Below are 16,819 nucleotides of genomic sequence, written 5' to 3'. Positions count from 1 at the left end.
GCTGGCCTGACGTCACAGACGTGCGCGGTTTCGGTGTGGGTTCTGGAATTCGAAATTCTCTGAGCTGACCCCGTGGCTGTCCATGCATGGGCAAAGTGGCTTAACAGAATAGTTGTTGTCAGTTGTGGAGGGACACGCCCCCTTCACTTGTGAGGACGTGGTGGGGGAAGTGTGAGTCTGCACGTGCGTGTCGGAAGGTGAGAGCAAGAGGTTGACGTGACCCCGACGGTGAGGCTTGGACGTGAAACGGTGTTGAAACCATTTGAGAGGGCGGCTGTGCTGTCCACCTGGTGGGTTCGTGCGGTGATTATGACGCGTGATGTGGCTTCAGCGGGAGACTTTGCAACCGTGTTTGCGGGAGGAGCGCCGCGGGCACGGCGGCTTTGTAACCTTCTGTGACCAGTTTGTGCTGGGTCCACCCGTGACCAGCGGACAGCTCCGGCTGTGACTGCAAGAGGGGGTCAGATCGTGAGAAAAGACGAAGCTAGTTGGGACCAGGAGGGACTGAGGTGGATGAGTCACAGATCACCGGAGCAGGGCGAGCTTGCCCTGATCCTCAGTGTGTGCATGGGATCAGCACTGACAGAAGGATGGATGCGAGTACCTATTATCAGCCAGGCGGGAAAAATACATAGGAAAGATTTTTAACCTTGCTGAGCTATCAGTAACCCCGTCACCAAACGTGTTAGGAAATGTTGCTTCGGTTTGACACGAAATTGTGCTTCTGTGTCTAGTTCTTGGTCATTTATTATAATGGTTTGCACTTGAGACTGTCCCTGGGAGGGGACCTTTAAGTATGTAAAGTATGGGAAAGTAGTCTGTGAATGTATTCAAGTCTCTGATGAGGTGTATGACAGGGAAGGGGCAAGTGATTATACTGGCTTTGAGGTTGATGCGTGTGTTTTAACTGATTATGACTGAATGGGCCATCATAGATTTGGTGTTATTTTGTGTGTGTTTGAATGTGAGCTGAAAGTGTGTATAAAAGAGAGTGTACGAGATTACCTGAATATAGTGACTGTCAGAGAAGGCAGTGGCCATTGTGGGACTGAAGATGAGGTGATACCTGTTATACCCTTCACTTTCCTTACCTCTAAACACTTACATGTTGCCAAAGTTTTTGTTAGTCTTACATTCATAATAAAAGTGCTGAAACTGTTATTAAGTAAAAAGCTGTCAAACATTTACTGAAAGTAGAATTGGTTCCATGACTTAATGTAAAGACAGGGAGGAGAGAAGTGCTCCAGCAGCACTAAAATTGGAACCATACAGAGAATATTAGCATGACCCCTGTGCAAGCATGACACACAAATTCAAGAAGCGTTCCATATTTTAAATAAATTAATAAATAAAAATAAATTTAAAAACAAGCACAAGTCAAGTTGTGACAAAGCACCAAATTTTTTAAAATCCTGTGACTGGGAGTCTTTGTTCCCATTTCCTGTTTGGGGAACAGGAGGTTTCTCTTTTTCTCCCCTCCCCCCATCTATACTTTATCCTGTTATTCTAACATAAATCCTTGCTAAAAAGTCAAAAAAAAAAGTCTCTGACTCTTACTGAATTCTCATCTTTGAGGCTAAACTGGTCCCTTAGGATTGACTAACAGTTTTTAATGTGTACACATGGTAAAAAGTAAGTTCAAATTATGTTCTAATTGTTAAGCAGATTTCTCCATTGCATTTGCCCTCATTAAAAAGAATCTCCTTTTCTGAAAGTCTGTTAGTTACTTTGAAATAATTATATAATTTGAAATAATTCATTATAGACAAGTATGTCTTTGACGATTGATAAGAGCTAGTGTGGCTTTCCTGATATTTTATCACATTAGACATACTAAACTCTACTCCTGAGGTTATGTCTGAGGATAGATGATTTGAGAATTGCATCCTTTGAGGATTCATTGTGACATAGCTATACCTGCAAGAATTCTAACGTAGGGCCAACACCAGCCCATAATCCAATTGAACAAAGATTAGAGAATGATTTGGTGCTTTTCCTTAGTTTGTTAACCATCAGGACAATAGTTTGCAGCACAACTTTTCTTTTAGCAAAGCTAGAACAGTTTTGGTGTCTTAAATTTCATATTTAGGTAGGTTAAGCTATTTATTCAGTGTGAATATTTAGGTTGAAAATACTGTAAAAATATATTTTTTCAAAAATATTTTAAAAATAAATAATAGAACTAAAAAAAGAAAGGAAGCCAGGTCCTTTGTGAAAGAGTCCCAGTACACCTACAAAAATTTATTAATTTTTCTCTGTCTTCCCAAAGAGACCTACGCTCTTTGTGTGTGTGTGTGTGTGTGTGTGTGTGTGTGTGAGAGAGAGAGAGAGAGAGAGAGAGAGAGAGAGAGAGAGAGAGAGAAAGTTACTGTGGTTTGAACTCCAAGCCTATTGCCTGCTAGACAGGAGCTCCACCTTTTCAGTCACACCCCAAGCCCTCCTATGGCTTTAACCAGGGTGTGTGCATTGGGGAAAGGAATAGTAAGATCTTGTAGGAATTACCCTAATATTAGTTCTGAGTAGACACTAATTCCAGCAGATCCAAAACATCACTGTAGTCTACCAGTCAGTAGGGGCTTGTAGAAGTTAGGTAATTGATAGAGTTTAAGCTCTGGTCTGCTTCAATGCAACGGGTCCTCCAAACCCTTCTGTGATTGTTTCCCGGGTATGAGAAAATATAATTGGAGTAAACACACTCGGTAAATGGCAGAATATCACATGTGTCTCTAGAGTGTGGCTGTTATACTGGGAAAAGTGGAAGCTACTCACACTGCCTCTACCTAAAAAATAGGCAAAAGCAATACCTTACCCCTGGAGAGGTTGCAGAGATTAAGGCACCGTGAAGGACTTGAAGGATGCAGGAGTGGTGACTCCCAACTTATCCCTGCTCAACTTGCCTGTTTGGCCTGAGTGGAAGACGGTTGGATCTTGAAGAGAAACAGTGGCATATTGTAAGGTGGTGACTGATTGCAGCTGCTGTGCCAAATGTGGTTGTGCTGCTTTTGTACTCATCCTCTAGTACTTGCTGTCAGCTATTTCTGCATAGTTTTTTTCTCCATCCCTGTTAACAGAGACTACCACGTGCAGTTTCCTTTGACTGACAGTCCAGCAAATCACCTTCGCTGTGTGACTCTCCAGCCACACATCAACTGAGCTCACAGCAATCTTGATTACCTGTCTCTTTCACAAGATAATTACACTGGTCATTACATCAATGCCATTACACTGATTGGACTAGCAAACAAGATGTAACAAACTAGACTTAATTGGTAAAACATTTGCATGTCAGAGGGTAGGAAATACATCTGACAAAAAATCAGGGGACTTCTACATTAATGACATTTCCAGATATCCAGTGGTAGGGGGTGGTGAGCTATCCCTTATAAGGTGAAGGTAAGTTGTCGCATCTGGCCCTTCCTACAGCTAAAAAAGAAAGAACAACAACAACAACAACAAAAACCAATGCCAAGTTGGCCTCTTTGACTTTGGAGACAGCATATTCCTCCTAGGATGTGTTACTCTAGCCATTTGCTGACTGCTCCAAAAGTTACTACTACTTTTGCAAAAGGTCCAGGCCACTGTGTAATTGTCATTGCCACATGGGGCATATGATCCAGCAGATGTAATGGGTCTGATGTGTCCATGGCAGATAGCAATGCTGTTTGGAGCCTTGGGTAGGGCCCAAGAGGTAAATCACAGTGCAGTTCCTTAGGATTTTGGAGCAAAGCCCTGTCATTCTTTGTAGATAAAACAACAGTCTTTGGTTTTTGTTACGGCAGCCCAGGCAAACTAATGTAGGGATATTAATCCTTTATCTCTGATGTATCTTACAAATATTTTCTCCAAATTTGTATGTTGACTTTGGTTTGATGATGGCTTCTTTAAATATAATAAGTATAATAAAATCTTGCAATATTTCTAAGTCTCCAATGTCTTATTATATTGCATCTGTTTCTGAGATTGGAGGGCCCTTTATTACGCTGAGGTTAAGGAGGAATCACTGTTGCTTTCTCCTAGGACTTGTACGGTTTCACTTTCTACATGTGCATCCCTGGTGCACTGGGAGTTTATTGTTGTGAAGTATGGCCCTAATTCTGTTTTTTTCAAAATGGTAAACTGCTTGTCCCAGCTATATGTTTAATTTAAATTTTCATATTGAGATCTTTGTTTATCTCCAAAAGTAACAACTTGTATAACTAAGTACAACTACCCAGGACCAGGATATCACGATTGATACAGTCCACAGAATCTAGTCACATTTACAAGTTTTTTATGTACCTATTTGTGTGTCTGTGTGTATATTTAGTGCTATGCAGTTTGATCACATTTGTGGTCATGTGATCATTGTGACCATGATTTAAAACAATTCTGTCACAGATATCCAAATGCCACAGGCAACTTCCCCTCTACCTCCCAAGCCCAGAAAGCCTCCAATCTGTTCGTGTCTGTAGTTTTTTTCTTTATGGCTCGGAAGCAGAGAACTAGAGGCAAAGATGCTTTACATCTCAGATAGACAAGTGTTTGAACAGCCAGAGTCAGTCCTCGTGGAGATTATCTTTGATAACAGATTTCTTCAGGGGAACAGCCAGGTTTGGTTTTGTTTTTCAAAACTCTGATACAGCAAGATGTGAAAAAAGGAAGAAGCTACAGAAACTCATCTGATTCCAGATATGATGATGGAAGAGGGCCACCAGGAAACCCTCCCAGAACAATGGGTAGAATTAATCATCTTCGTGGCCCTAGCCCTTCTCCAATGGCTGATGAATGAGGAAGATAAACATCTGCTCTAAGAAGCGGATAATTAGACATGCACATTCATAGAAGGAAACCATCAGGAAGTGGAGGGCTGAGCATGCTGGGCAAGAAGATAAATGGGACTCTAACTACAGACGGCTCTGTGTCCTCACAAATGAATGCAGTAATGCCGGAAAGTCCCCTACAGGGGTCTAGCCTGACTGACAGTTTTATAAATGCAAATGTTCCTCTCATCTGTTTTGTATAGTTTATTAAAGTATTTTTTAAAATTCATATGTGCATACAATGCTTGGGTCATTTCTCCCCCCTGCCCACACCCCCTCCCTTACCACCCACTCCGCCCCCTCCCTCTCCCCCCAACCCCCTCAATACCCAGCAGAAACTATTTTGCCCTTATCTCTAATTTTGTTGTAGAGAGAGTATAAGCAATAATAGGAAGGGACAAGGGTTTTTGCTGGTTGAGATAAGGATAGCTATACAGGGCGTTGACTCACATTAATTTCCTGTGCATGTGTGTTACCTTCTAGGTTAATTCTTCTTGATCTAACCTTTTCTCTAGTTCCTGGTCCCCTTCTCCTATTGGCCTCAGTTGCTTTTAAGGTATCTGCTTTAGTTTCTCTGCGTTGAGGGCAACAAATGCTAGCTAATTTTTTAGGTGTCTTACCTATCCTCACTCCTCCCTTGTGTGCTCTTGCTTTATCATGTGATCAAAGTCCAATCCCCTTGTTGTGTTTGGCCTTGATCTAATGTCCACATATGAGGGAGAACATACGATTTTTGGTCTTTTGGACCAGGCTAACCTCACTCAGAATGATGTTCTCCAATTCTATCCATTTACCACATTTCATTCTTCATGCTGCATAAAATTCCATTGTGTATAGATACCACATTTTCTTGATCCATTCATCAGTGGTGGGACATCTTAGCTGTCTCCATAACTTGGCTATTGTGAATAGTGCTGCAATAAACATGGGTGTGCAGGTGTCTCTGGAGTAACCTGTGTCACAGTCTTTTGGGTATATCCCCAAGAGTGGTATTGCTGGATCAAGTGGTAGATCAGGGATAGCTTTTTACGTAACCTCCAAATTTTTTTCCAGAGTGGTTGTACTAGTTTACATTCCCACCAACAGTGTAAGAGGGTTCCTTTTTCCCCCCGCATCCTCGCCAACACCTGTTGTTGGTGGTGTTGCTACTGATGGCTATTCTAACAGGGGTGAGGTGGAATCTCAGTGTGATTTTAATTTGCATTTCCTTTATTGCTAGAGATGGTGAGCATTTTTTCATGTGTTTTCTGGCCATTTGAATTTCTTCTTTTGAGAAAGTTCTGTTTAGTTCACTTGCCCATTTATTTATTGGTTCATTAGTTTTGGAAGAATTTAGTTTTTAAGTTCCCTATATATTCTGGTTATCAGTCCTTTGTCTGATGTGTAGCTGGCAAATATTTTCTCCCACTCTGTGGGTGTTCTCTTCAGGTTAGAGACCATTTCTTTTGTTGAGCAGAGGCTTTTTAGTTTTATGAAGTCCCATTTATCTATGCTATCTCTTAGTTGCTGTGCTGCTGGGGTTCCATTAGGAAAGTTCTTACCTATACCTACTAATTCCAGAGTATTTCCTACTCTTTCCTGTATCAACTTTAGAGTTTATGGTCTGATATTAAGATCCTTGATCCATTTTGAGTTAATATTGGTATAAGGTGATATACATGGATCTAGTTTCAGTTTCTTGCAGACTGCTAACCAGTTTTCCCAGCAGTTTTTGTTGAAGAGGCTGTCTTTTCTTCATCATATATTTTTAGCGCCTTTGTCAAAGACAAGTTGGTTATAGTTGTGTGGCTTCATATCTGGGTCATCCATTCTGTTCCACTGGTCTTCATGTCTGTTTTTGTGCCAGTACCATGCTGTTTTTATTGTTATTGCTTTGTAATATAGTTTGAAGTCAGGTATTGTGATACCTCCTGCATTGTTCTTTTGACTCGAGTATTGCCTTGGCTATTCGTGGCCTCTTGTGTTTCCATATAAATTTCACAGTAGATTTTTCAATCTGTTTAATGAATGTCATTGGAATTTTGATAGGAATTGCATTAAACATGTGGATTACTTTTGGGAGTATCGACATTTTTACTATGTTGATTCTACCAATCCATGAGCATGGGAAATCTCTCCACTTTCTATAGTTTTCCTCAATCTATTTCTTCAGAAGTGTATAGTTTTCCTTGTAGAGGTCGTTCACATCCTTTGTTAGGTTTACACCTAGGTATTTGATTTTTTTGAGGCTATTGTAAATGGAATTGTTTTCATATATTCTTTCTCAGTTTGTTCATTATTAGTGTATAGAAATGCTAATGATTTTTCTATGTTGATTTTATATCCTGCTACCTTGCTATAGCTATTGATGATGTCTAGGAGCTTCTGAGTAGACTTTTTCGGGTCTTTAAGGTATAGGATCATGTCATCTGCAAATAGGGATATTTTGACAGTTTCTTTACCTATTTGTATTCCTTTTATTCCTTCTTCTTGCCTAATTGCTCTGGCTAGGAATTCCAGTACTATATTGAATAGGAGTGGAGATAGTGGGCATCCTTGTCTGGTTCCTGATTTTAGAGAGAATGGTTTCAGTTTTTCTCCATTAAGTATAATGCTGGCTGTAGGTTTGTCATATATAGCTTCTATAATGTTGAGGTACTTTCCTTCTATTCCTAGTTTTCTTAGAGCTTTTATCATGAAATGGTGTTGGATCTTATCAAAGGCTTTTTCTGCATCTATTGAGATGATCAAGTGGTTTTTGTCTTTGCTTCTTTTAATGTGGTTTATTACGTTTATTGATTTTTGTATGTTGAACCACCCCTGCATTCCTGGGATGAAGCCTACTTGGTTGTGGTGGATAATCTTTTTGATGTGTTGTTGAATTTGGTTTGCCATTATTTTATTGAGGATTTTTGCATCTGTGTTCATTAAGGAGATTGGCCTATAGTTCTCCTTTTTGGAGGTGTCTTTGCCTGGTTTTGGGATAAGTGTAATACTGGCTTCATAAAATGTGTTCAGCAGTTTTCCTTCCCTTTCTATTTCGTGGAACAGTTTAAGGAGGGTTGGTATCAGTTCTTCTTTAAAGGTCTGATAGAATTCAGCAGAGAATCCATCAGGTCCTGGACTTTTCTTTTTGAGGAGACTCTTGATTGCTGCTTCAATTTCATTTTGTGTTATAGATCTATTCAGATGATTAATATCCTCTTGGTTCAGTTTTGGATGATCATATATATCTAGAAATCTGTCCATTTCTTTAAGATTTTCAAATTTATTTGAATATAGTTTCTTGAAGTAGTCTCTGATATTTTCCTGGACTTTGATGGTGTTTGTTGTTATCTCCCCTTTTGCATTCCTGATTCTACTAATTTGGGTTTTTTCTCTCCTCATTTTAGTCAGGTTTGCCAGGGGGTCTATCGATCTTGTTTATTTTTTCAAAGAACCAACTTTTTGTTTCATTAATTCTTTGTATTTTTTTTTGTTTCTATTTTGTTGATTTCAGCTCTTATTTTTATTATTTCTCTCCTATTTGTTTTGAGGTTTGCTTGTTCTTGTTTTTCTAGGAGTTTGAGATGTATCAATAGATCATTGATTTGGGATCTTTTGGTCTTTTTAATATATGCACTCATGGCTATAAACTTTCCTCTCAGGACTGCCTTTGCTGTGTCCCATAGATTCCAGTAGGTTGTGTTTTCATTTTCATTGACTTGCAGGAACTTTTTAATTTCCTCTTTTATTTCATCAGTGACCCATTGTTCATTAAGTAATGAGTTATTCAGTTTCTAGCTGTTTGCATGTTTTGTCTTTACTTTTGTTGTTGAGTTCTAGTTTTACTACATTGTGATCAGATAGTATGCATGGTATAATTTCTATTTTCTTATATTTGCTGAGGCTTGCTTTGTGCCCTATTATGTGATCTATTTTGGAGAAGGTTCCATGGGCTGCTGAGAAGAATGTGTATTGTGTAGAAGTTGGGTGAAATGTTCTGTAGACATCAACTAGGTCCATTTGATCTATTGTATATTTCAGATCTTGATTTCTTTATTGATTTTTTGTTTGGATGAGCTATCTATTGATGTGGGGTGTTAAAGTCTTCCACGACCACTGTGTTGGAGTTAATATATGCTTTTAGGTCTTTCAGGGTATGTTTGATGGAATTGGGTGTGTTGACATTGGGTGCATATAGGTTGATAATTGTTACTTCCTTTTGGTCTATTTCCCCTTTTATGAATACGGAATGTCCTTCTTTATCTCATTTGATCAATGTAGGTTTGAAGTCTACTTTGTCAGAGATAAGTATTGCTACTCCTGGCTGTTTTTGTGGGCAATTGGCTTGGTAAATCTTCTTCCAGCCTTTCATCCTAAGCCTATGCTTATTTCTGTCGGTGAGATGGGTCTCCTGTAAGCAACAAATTGTTGGATCTTCCCTTTTAATCCATTTCATCAAACAGTGCCTTTTGATGGGGGAATTAAGTCCATTAAGTGTTAATACTGATAGGTGTGTGGTGATTCCTGTCATTTAGTTGTCTTAGTTGTTGAAGGTTTGATTGTGTGTACCTAAGTTGAAGTTACTCTCTACTTTCTTGCTTTTTCTTTTCCTGTAGTTTGGTGCTGCCTGCCCTCTCATGGTTATGTTGGGTTTCACTTTTTGTGTGCAGAATCCCTTGAAGAATCTTTTGTAGTGGTAGCATTGTGGTCACATATTGTTTTAGTTTCTGCTTATCATGGAAGACTTTTAAAGCTCCATCTATTTTGAATGATAGTTTTGCTGGGTAGAGTATCCTGGGGTTGAAGTTATTTTCATTCAGTGCCTGGAAGATCTCTCCCCAAGATCTTCTTGCTTTCAATGTTTCTGTTGAGAAGTCTGCTGTAATTTTGATGGGTTTACCTCTGTATGTTATTTGTTTTTTCTCTCTTACAGACTTCAATATTCTTTCCCCAGTTTCTGAACTTGTTGTTTTAATGATGATATGCCATGGGGTAGTTCTATTTTGATCTGGTCTGTTTGGTGTTCTGGAGGCCTCTTACATCTGTATGAGAATAGCTTTCTCTACATTTGGGAAATTTTCTGTTATTTTGTTGAATAGATTATGCATTTCCTTCGCTTGCACCTCTTCTCCTTCTTCAATGCCCATGATTCTCAGGTTTGGTCTTTTGATGGAGTTGGTGAGTTCTTGCATTTTCTTTTCACAGGTCTTGAGTTGTTTAATAGTTCTTTGGCTTTTTCTTTAATTACCATTTCATCTTCGAGTTCTGAGATTCTGTCTTCTGTTTGTTCTATTCTGCTGGATTGGCCTTCTGTTTTGTTTTGCAATTCTGTTTCATTCTTTTTTCTGAGGTTTCCCATATCCTGGGTCATTTCCTCTTTAATGTTGATTTTTGTCCTGAGTTCATTTATCTTTTATTAATTGTGTTCTTTTTTATTATTGTTTTATTCATATGTGCATACAAGGCTTGGGTCATTTCTCCCCCCTGCCCCCACCCCCTCCCTTACCACCCACTCCACCCCCTCCCTCTCCCCCCTCACCCCCTCAATACCTGGCAGAAACTATTTTGCCCTTATCTCTAATTTTGTTGAAGAGAGAGTATAAGCAATAATAGGAAGGAACAAGTGTTTTATTAATTGTGTTCTTTGTTTCACTTTGGTGTTTATACAGTCTTCTATGGCTTCCTTTATGTCTTCTTTTGCTTTTTCAAATTCTCTATTTTTGTTGTCTTGGAATTTCTTGAGTGTCTCCTGTACATTTTGGTTGACCCTATCCAGTATCGTCTCCATAAAATTCTCATTGAGTACCTGTAGTATGTCTTCTTTTAAATTATTCTTATGGGCTTCATTAGGTCCTTTGGCATAGTTTATCTTCATTTTGTTGGAGTCAGGATCTGAGTATCTGTTTTCTTCATTTCTCTCTGGTTCCTGTACTAATTTTTTGCTGTGGGGAAACTGGTTTCCCCTTTTTTTCTGTCTTCCTTCATTGCCCTTGGTGTTATTGTTCCTGTACTGTGTGCACTTAAGTATGTTCTAGCTTGTAATAATAGCACTGGTGATATTTAGAATGGAAGGGTGAGAGGGGATGGAAAGCAAAGAAGTTAAAGGAAAAGGGAAAAACACGTAAGTTAAAAAAACAAAACAAACAAAATTTTCAAAGATATAAACAGGGAGAGACAGTGTACTAGTCAACCATAAGCTTACAAGGCATTAGAGAGACAGAGAGAGGATTGAAAATAAAAAATATAAATAAATAAATAAATAAAATAAAAATAAAAAATAAATAAATGAAAAAATATATATATATAAATCTCCAAGTTCAAATGCAATAAAGTTTCATCTTAATAATTTTGGTGTTCATCCTTCAGCTTCCAATCCTGGAGATGGTGCTTCAGACATAGCTCTGTGGATGTCTCATCAAAGGTGAAACAGACTGGAAAAACCAAAATAAAACAAAACTGCACAAAACAAAAAAAACCCCACAAAGTGTCCCAAGTTCAAATGCAATACAGTTTCAGTAAGTTCTTCAGCATGCAGGTCTAGTTCAGTTGTTGTCTCATCAAAGGTAGGGAGAGAGAAAAAAAAAGCATCTGGAGACAGTTCTGAGAATGGTATCTGCAGCTGTGGCTCGCCTGCCTGCTGCTGTCAGCCTGCTGTTGCTGGAGGCTTTATTTATGCAGATCTCAGGGGTGAGCTTAGCACTCACCTGGCCCTGCAGGCTTTGTTTACTCAGAGTTCTCCTGTGCACGAGCTGCTGCTACAAGCTTTCCCCTTTCCAAGCACACTGGGGGAGGTGACACTGCACCTGCTTTCTCAGGCCTGTGTATTTGTTTACAGTTCACGTGGGAAGTGGGCCTTCTCCCCTCTCCTGTGGAGTTTTCCTCCCACCACCACTTCTACAAGCTTTCCTGCTCCTGGTTGCTGGGCATGTGCCACCACTCCTGCCTTCTCTGGCCAGCTTGTTTATTTACAGTTTCGGGAGGGATTCCCCTCCCCCCCCTTTGGCGCTCAGGGTGCCCCACCCTCTTTGCTATGTGTCTTTTTTTTTGTTATTCCTTATTATTCAGTTTTTCTTTTTTCCCTGGGTGGTGGTCAGTCTGTCCAGGGGGCTATGCTGATCTGGCCCAGGGTTGTCTGTGGGGGTACTGCATACCACTTAGCTCACCTTGTGGTTCTCGTCTTCCCAAGCCGTCTGGGCACTGGTGTCTAGCGGTGGCACAGGAGCCCTGCTGTTTTCTCCCTTTAACATGAAGTGGGAATGCTCTGCGCAGGCTGGAGTTGTGGAGAAGTCAAAGTTTTGCCTGTTCTCGATGGTTTTTTCTGTAAGGTGAATCTCCAGCATCTCTCCAAGATTTTACTTTAGGAGGCACACTTTCTGCTTCCTCCCTCTAGCCACCATCTTGGAATTCAGGGCCTTCACCTTAAGCCACTCCACCAGCCCTTTTTTTGGATTGTTTTTTTTTCTAGATAGGGTCTTGTGAACTATTTGCCCAGGCTGGCATCAAACCATGATCCTCCTGGTCTCTGCCTCCTGAGTTGCTAGGATTACAGGCATGAGCCACTGGCACCCAGCCAGTCATTATTTTTAATCTGAAATATTCTATCTGTTCTCTGACCGTATACTATCCTTTTTTTTTTTTTTTTGGTGGTACAGGGTTTGAGACCATATACTATCTTATTTGTTGATTATGATTCTTTGCTGTTCCTAGATTGCTAGAACCTGCCCTTGGCCACCTTTAAGTGCCAACTCATGCCAGCACACTTGGTTATGTTTAATATTTATGGCATTGTCCATGGGTCATGTAAACTCTTGCATCCCAAATGAGCTTGTCCTAGAAACTTAACTGGGGGTGGTGGGAGATGCCAGACAAGACAACAGACAGAAGACCAAACATGCATAAAGCTGAGGCCAGGTAGGCTGGGTGCTCAGATGAAGACAAACTGGCCTCTTCCACCTCCAGTGAGTTTATTGTATACAGTAGCAACATGAGGTGGAGAGGCAATTCTCAGGGGAGGGGGCTGTGACATTGTAATCCTTGGGAACAGGAGGAACCTGTGACAGCTTCTCTCTGAACATAGACATTAAAGGAGAAAATAGCTGTACTGCATCTTGCCCACTTCTGCAGCTGAGGCTGTGCCAAATCAAGCATGCAATTCACTGGGCATAACCACACTTGCTCCCTTCTGTGGTTTGGGGATGTACCAAACTCAAACATGCAGCTTATTACACCTGTTGGCTCCCCATATGTCCCCCCTTTTTTTCAATTTCTTAAATGTTCACAATGAAGCCCGTCCCCTTAATCCAAGGAGTTGTCTTCACACCATGTGGCATAAGACTAAAAAAAAAAGAAAATGAGTGAACAATACCAGAAGGAGTACTTTAGCAACTTAAGTGGATTGAAACCCTTGAATTAATCCAGGACGATGTTTGCAATAGTACCTGGAGAAACAAAATTATCGTAAGTCTTTTGCATGGCCAATATTTGTTGTCTTAATACCCATAAGTCCACAGTATCATTTGCTTCATTCTCATGTGCCATAAGACAAGCTTTACCTGTAAAGCTATGGTCACTATACTGAGGCACCAAATGTCCTGAGGAATGACCTCCCATGTGCACCATATCGTCAGTAAAGATAGATACAGGGTGGCTCTACCAAGTGATGGGATGCACCATTGACAGACTGGACATGAAAGTCCAGTATGCATCGCCCTAGACAACACCCACCTGTATTGTAATTATGACCAATGTTGCCAGCAATGTGGCTGCAGGATTCCCAGCCATACCCAGGCTACTGGTTACCATCATCACCATATCTATTCATTTCTTAATTTGACCCCAGGTGGGTGGCTCAATGTCCTGTGTCTGTCTCTCCAGCAGCCATTTACTTGGCTGCCCTCTGGTCAGTGGAGGCGTCAGCCTCAGTGGCTTCCTGTCCTGGGGCTAGTCTTCCAGTCTCAGCTTCTGCATCTTCAGAACCAGAGAATGAATCTGTGAGGCTTGACAAACTGCAATGGTATCCACACTGGGAGTTCCGCACCTTCAGGAAAAACACAAGCATGCCCTCGACCCCACATCAGGACAGGACTAGGACCATGCCATTTGCCAGTCAGCACATTTTTCCAAAGAACCCAAGGCCTGACAGTCAGCTCCTGTGACTGCCAATGCCTTTCAGGGGGTGTTAAGCCCTGTTATGGGCAGTTAAAAAAAATTAAGAGTATATAAAACTTTATGCAATTGGCTAGCAGGGGGAAGTACCTCATCTCCCCCTTTTAATTTTTTTAATTGCATTTTGAGAGTGGCACGTGCATGTTCCACTATGGCCTGCCATTGAGGATTATAAGGAATACTGGTGGTGTGATGTATCTGATAGGCCTCACAGAACTGCTGAAAAGCAGTTGAAGTATATGCAGGGCCATTGTCGGTTTTGAGCTGTTGGCATTTACCCATGGTGGAGAAGGCAGCCAAACAATGAGTGATGACATGCTTAGTGGCCTTACCAGCATGTGCAGAGGCATAGATATAACCTGAATAAGTGTCCACTCACACATGAACACAGCACTGCTGGCCAAAGCAGGGAACACGAAGTGCCATCCATCTGCCACAAGATTCCAGGTGGAAGGCCTGGGGGTTAGCCCCCTCAGGCGCCTGTGGCAAACAGGTGACACACTGTAGCCATGATTTCATGATTTGTGGAGCCTGCTCCCTGGTAAGGTGAATTTGCCTATGCAAGGCTGAAGCAATTTGGTGGTACACAGCATGACTTAGTGGGGAAGCTTCTACAGGTGCTACAGTTTGCATGGGCAAACCCAGAGACTAGGTTATCTGCTCAGGCATTACTGTCAGCCAGTGGGCCACAGAGGTTAGAGTGTGAGCACGAATGGCTCACAAAACAGGGATAAAGGCGAGTTTGCACCAGACTACGCAACTGAAAGAAAAGATTAAATAACTCCTCACTACTAGTATATATGACCAATATAAGCAGTTTCAATGCAGTGTAAGACACCACATAGTGGCTGTCACTGTATAGATTGCTAGGATGTTGTGGGAAGTCCCTTAAGACCATAACAACAGCATACAGCTCCACCTTTTGAGCAGAGGCAAAAAACAGTATGTTCAACCTTGTGGCAATCTTTAGTATAATAAGCAGCAGTACCATGCGCAGAAACATCAGTGAAAATTGTGACAGCCTCCGATAGAGGGGCGGGTAGAATAATTTTTGGAAAAACAAATGCATGAAGGGAGGCAAACTGTAAAAGTTGCACTACTTTTCCCTAATATTAAATCCACTGTGCCCTGGGGCAGGAGGCCATAGAACCCCCACAGGGATAATTCGCGCTCCCAAATCAGGTGTTAACATGTATCAGGAGGTGGGACTGAGATCCAATCCTGCACTTCCTGGGGTGCCACGAACAAGGTTTTCAATGCTGGGTATTGGTGAGGAGACTACATAGTAATTCCAGCCCTGCTGGAAGTTTCCCTGCCCTATAAGGGGTTGCCCATCTATATCTGTTTTGGAGTGACATTCATTTACCCAATGTTTTCCCCTCCGACAAAGGACATATCCCAGGGGGTGGAGCCCTGGGCCTAATGGCACCAGTTGGTGGCCCAGTGCAGGGCCAAAATACCTAGCTGTGGTTGGGGCTTATTCCAACACTCCCTAGCAAAATGTCCCTCTTTTCCACAGGAAAAACATGCTCATTTTTTCCTTCCTCCAGGATGGAACATTTCTTTTAAGGCAGCAGCTAAAGCTGTACCCTGGGTGTGACTGGGCCCGACATCTACACAAATTCTAATCATTTCCTGCAGAATAGCTCTTTGTCTATATGGCTGAAGGGCTGCTTTACAAGCCTTACTAGCATTCTCAAAAGTTTCTGGCTTTGACAGCCACCACCATCCTACCTACACTTTGCAGCAGGCATGCCACAAACTCTTCACACAGCTCATCAGGACCTTGGAGAATGCTAGTTAATTCTTTTCTCCTGTCGTGGGTAGTTCTCATGATGCCCTTGTGCCTGCGATGGCAATCTGCTGACAAGCCTGAAGGGGATGCTGTAACTGATTATCTATACCTTCAAAAGGTCCTCTTCCCATGAGCATATCTGCAGTGATATGTAGACCATGGGCCAAATTACAGTTTGACTGCTCCTGACATAAATCTACAAAACCTCTTTTCCACAGCAAGTAATCACCAGAAGAGAGGCATGGACAGCCAGTCCTGCCCAGTCATCTGCAGACATAGCAGAGTCTCCTACCACACTCTGTAATAGTCCCAGCATAAGTGGCGCTGTACAGCCATACATTGTACAGGCCTGTGTCACCTCCTTGGAAGTTTTAAATGGAATCTTTTCATGAAATCTCTGTTGCATGCCAGGGTCATTAGGGTCTGGTCTCTCAAGCACAGGGTAAAATGTGAAACCAGCTGTATCCTCTCCTTGACTATGAGTTGCCTGCAAGGCAGCCTGTGGGGGACTCTTAGCAAGAATAGGAACATTCTTGGCCCATGGGGGGATCCCCAAACGCGTGGTTCCCTGTGCCAGAGCGCCCTCCTGACCCTCCTCATCTGACATGAATCAGAACCCGAATCACCATTGGACTGAATCTTAATTTTATGTGAAAACCTATCCTCCTAAGCTGGAGGTGGCAGCTCAGTGGCTTTGCCACCCATGGTATGTTTTTCCTTTAAGGGATACTGCCTGGCTGATTGCAAGGGGAGAGTCCCACATCCCAGCTCAAATACTGAGGAGGGAGTAGGCCCCAAACAATCTTTAATCATAGACCACAAACCAAAAGTAAGATGGGCATGCATTCCGGCCCTTCCTACACATAGCATGCCCTCAACCCGTCTCCTACCTTGCTCCATGTTTCTAAATTTACAGTGCCTTCTTCAGGAAACCACAGGCAAGTATCCTGTACAAAATCTAAACACTTGCATGAGTTGAAGTGACCTGACTGCTTCCTCTAATCTTTAACATCGCTTTTAAAGCCTGTACAGAGAGCTCTCAGTTCTTAGACTCACCCCGTCCTATGTTTGTATACCTGGCTGTATTCAGTTCTCT

The 16,819-nt window shown here is 41.6% G+C and overlaps 1 pseudogene; it reads left to right on the top strand.

Annotated features, from left to right (window-relative positions):
• Positions 1-1,238: 1,238 nt before the first annotated feature.
• On the top strand, positions 1,239-1,335 carry LOC141418279 (U6 spliceosomal RNA; annotated as a pseudogene).
• Positions 1,336-16,819: the final 15,484 nt, after the last annotated feature.

Source organism: Castor canadensis, chromosome 16 (assembly GCF_047511655.1).
Source record: "Castor canadensis chromosome 16, mCasCan1.hap1v2, whole genome shotgun sequence".
Lineage (NCBI taxonomy): Eukaryota > Metazoa > Chordata > Mammalia > Rodentia > Castoridae > Castor > Castor canadensis.
This window is presented reverse-complemented; position numbering and strand designations above follow the sequence as displayed.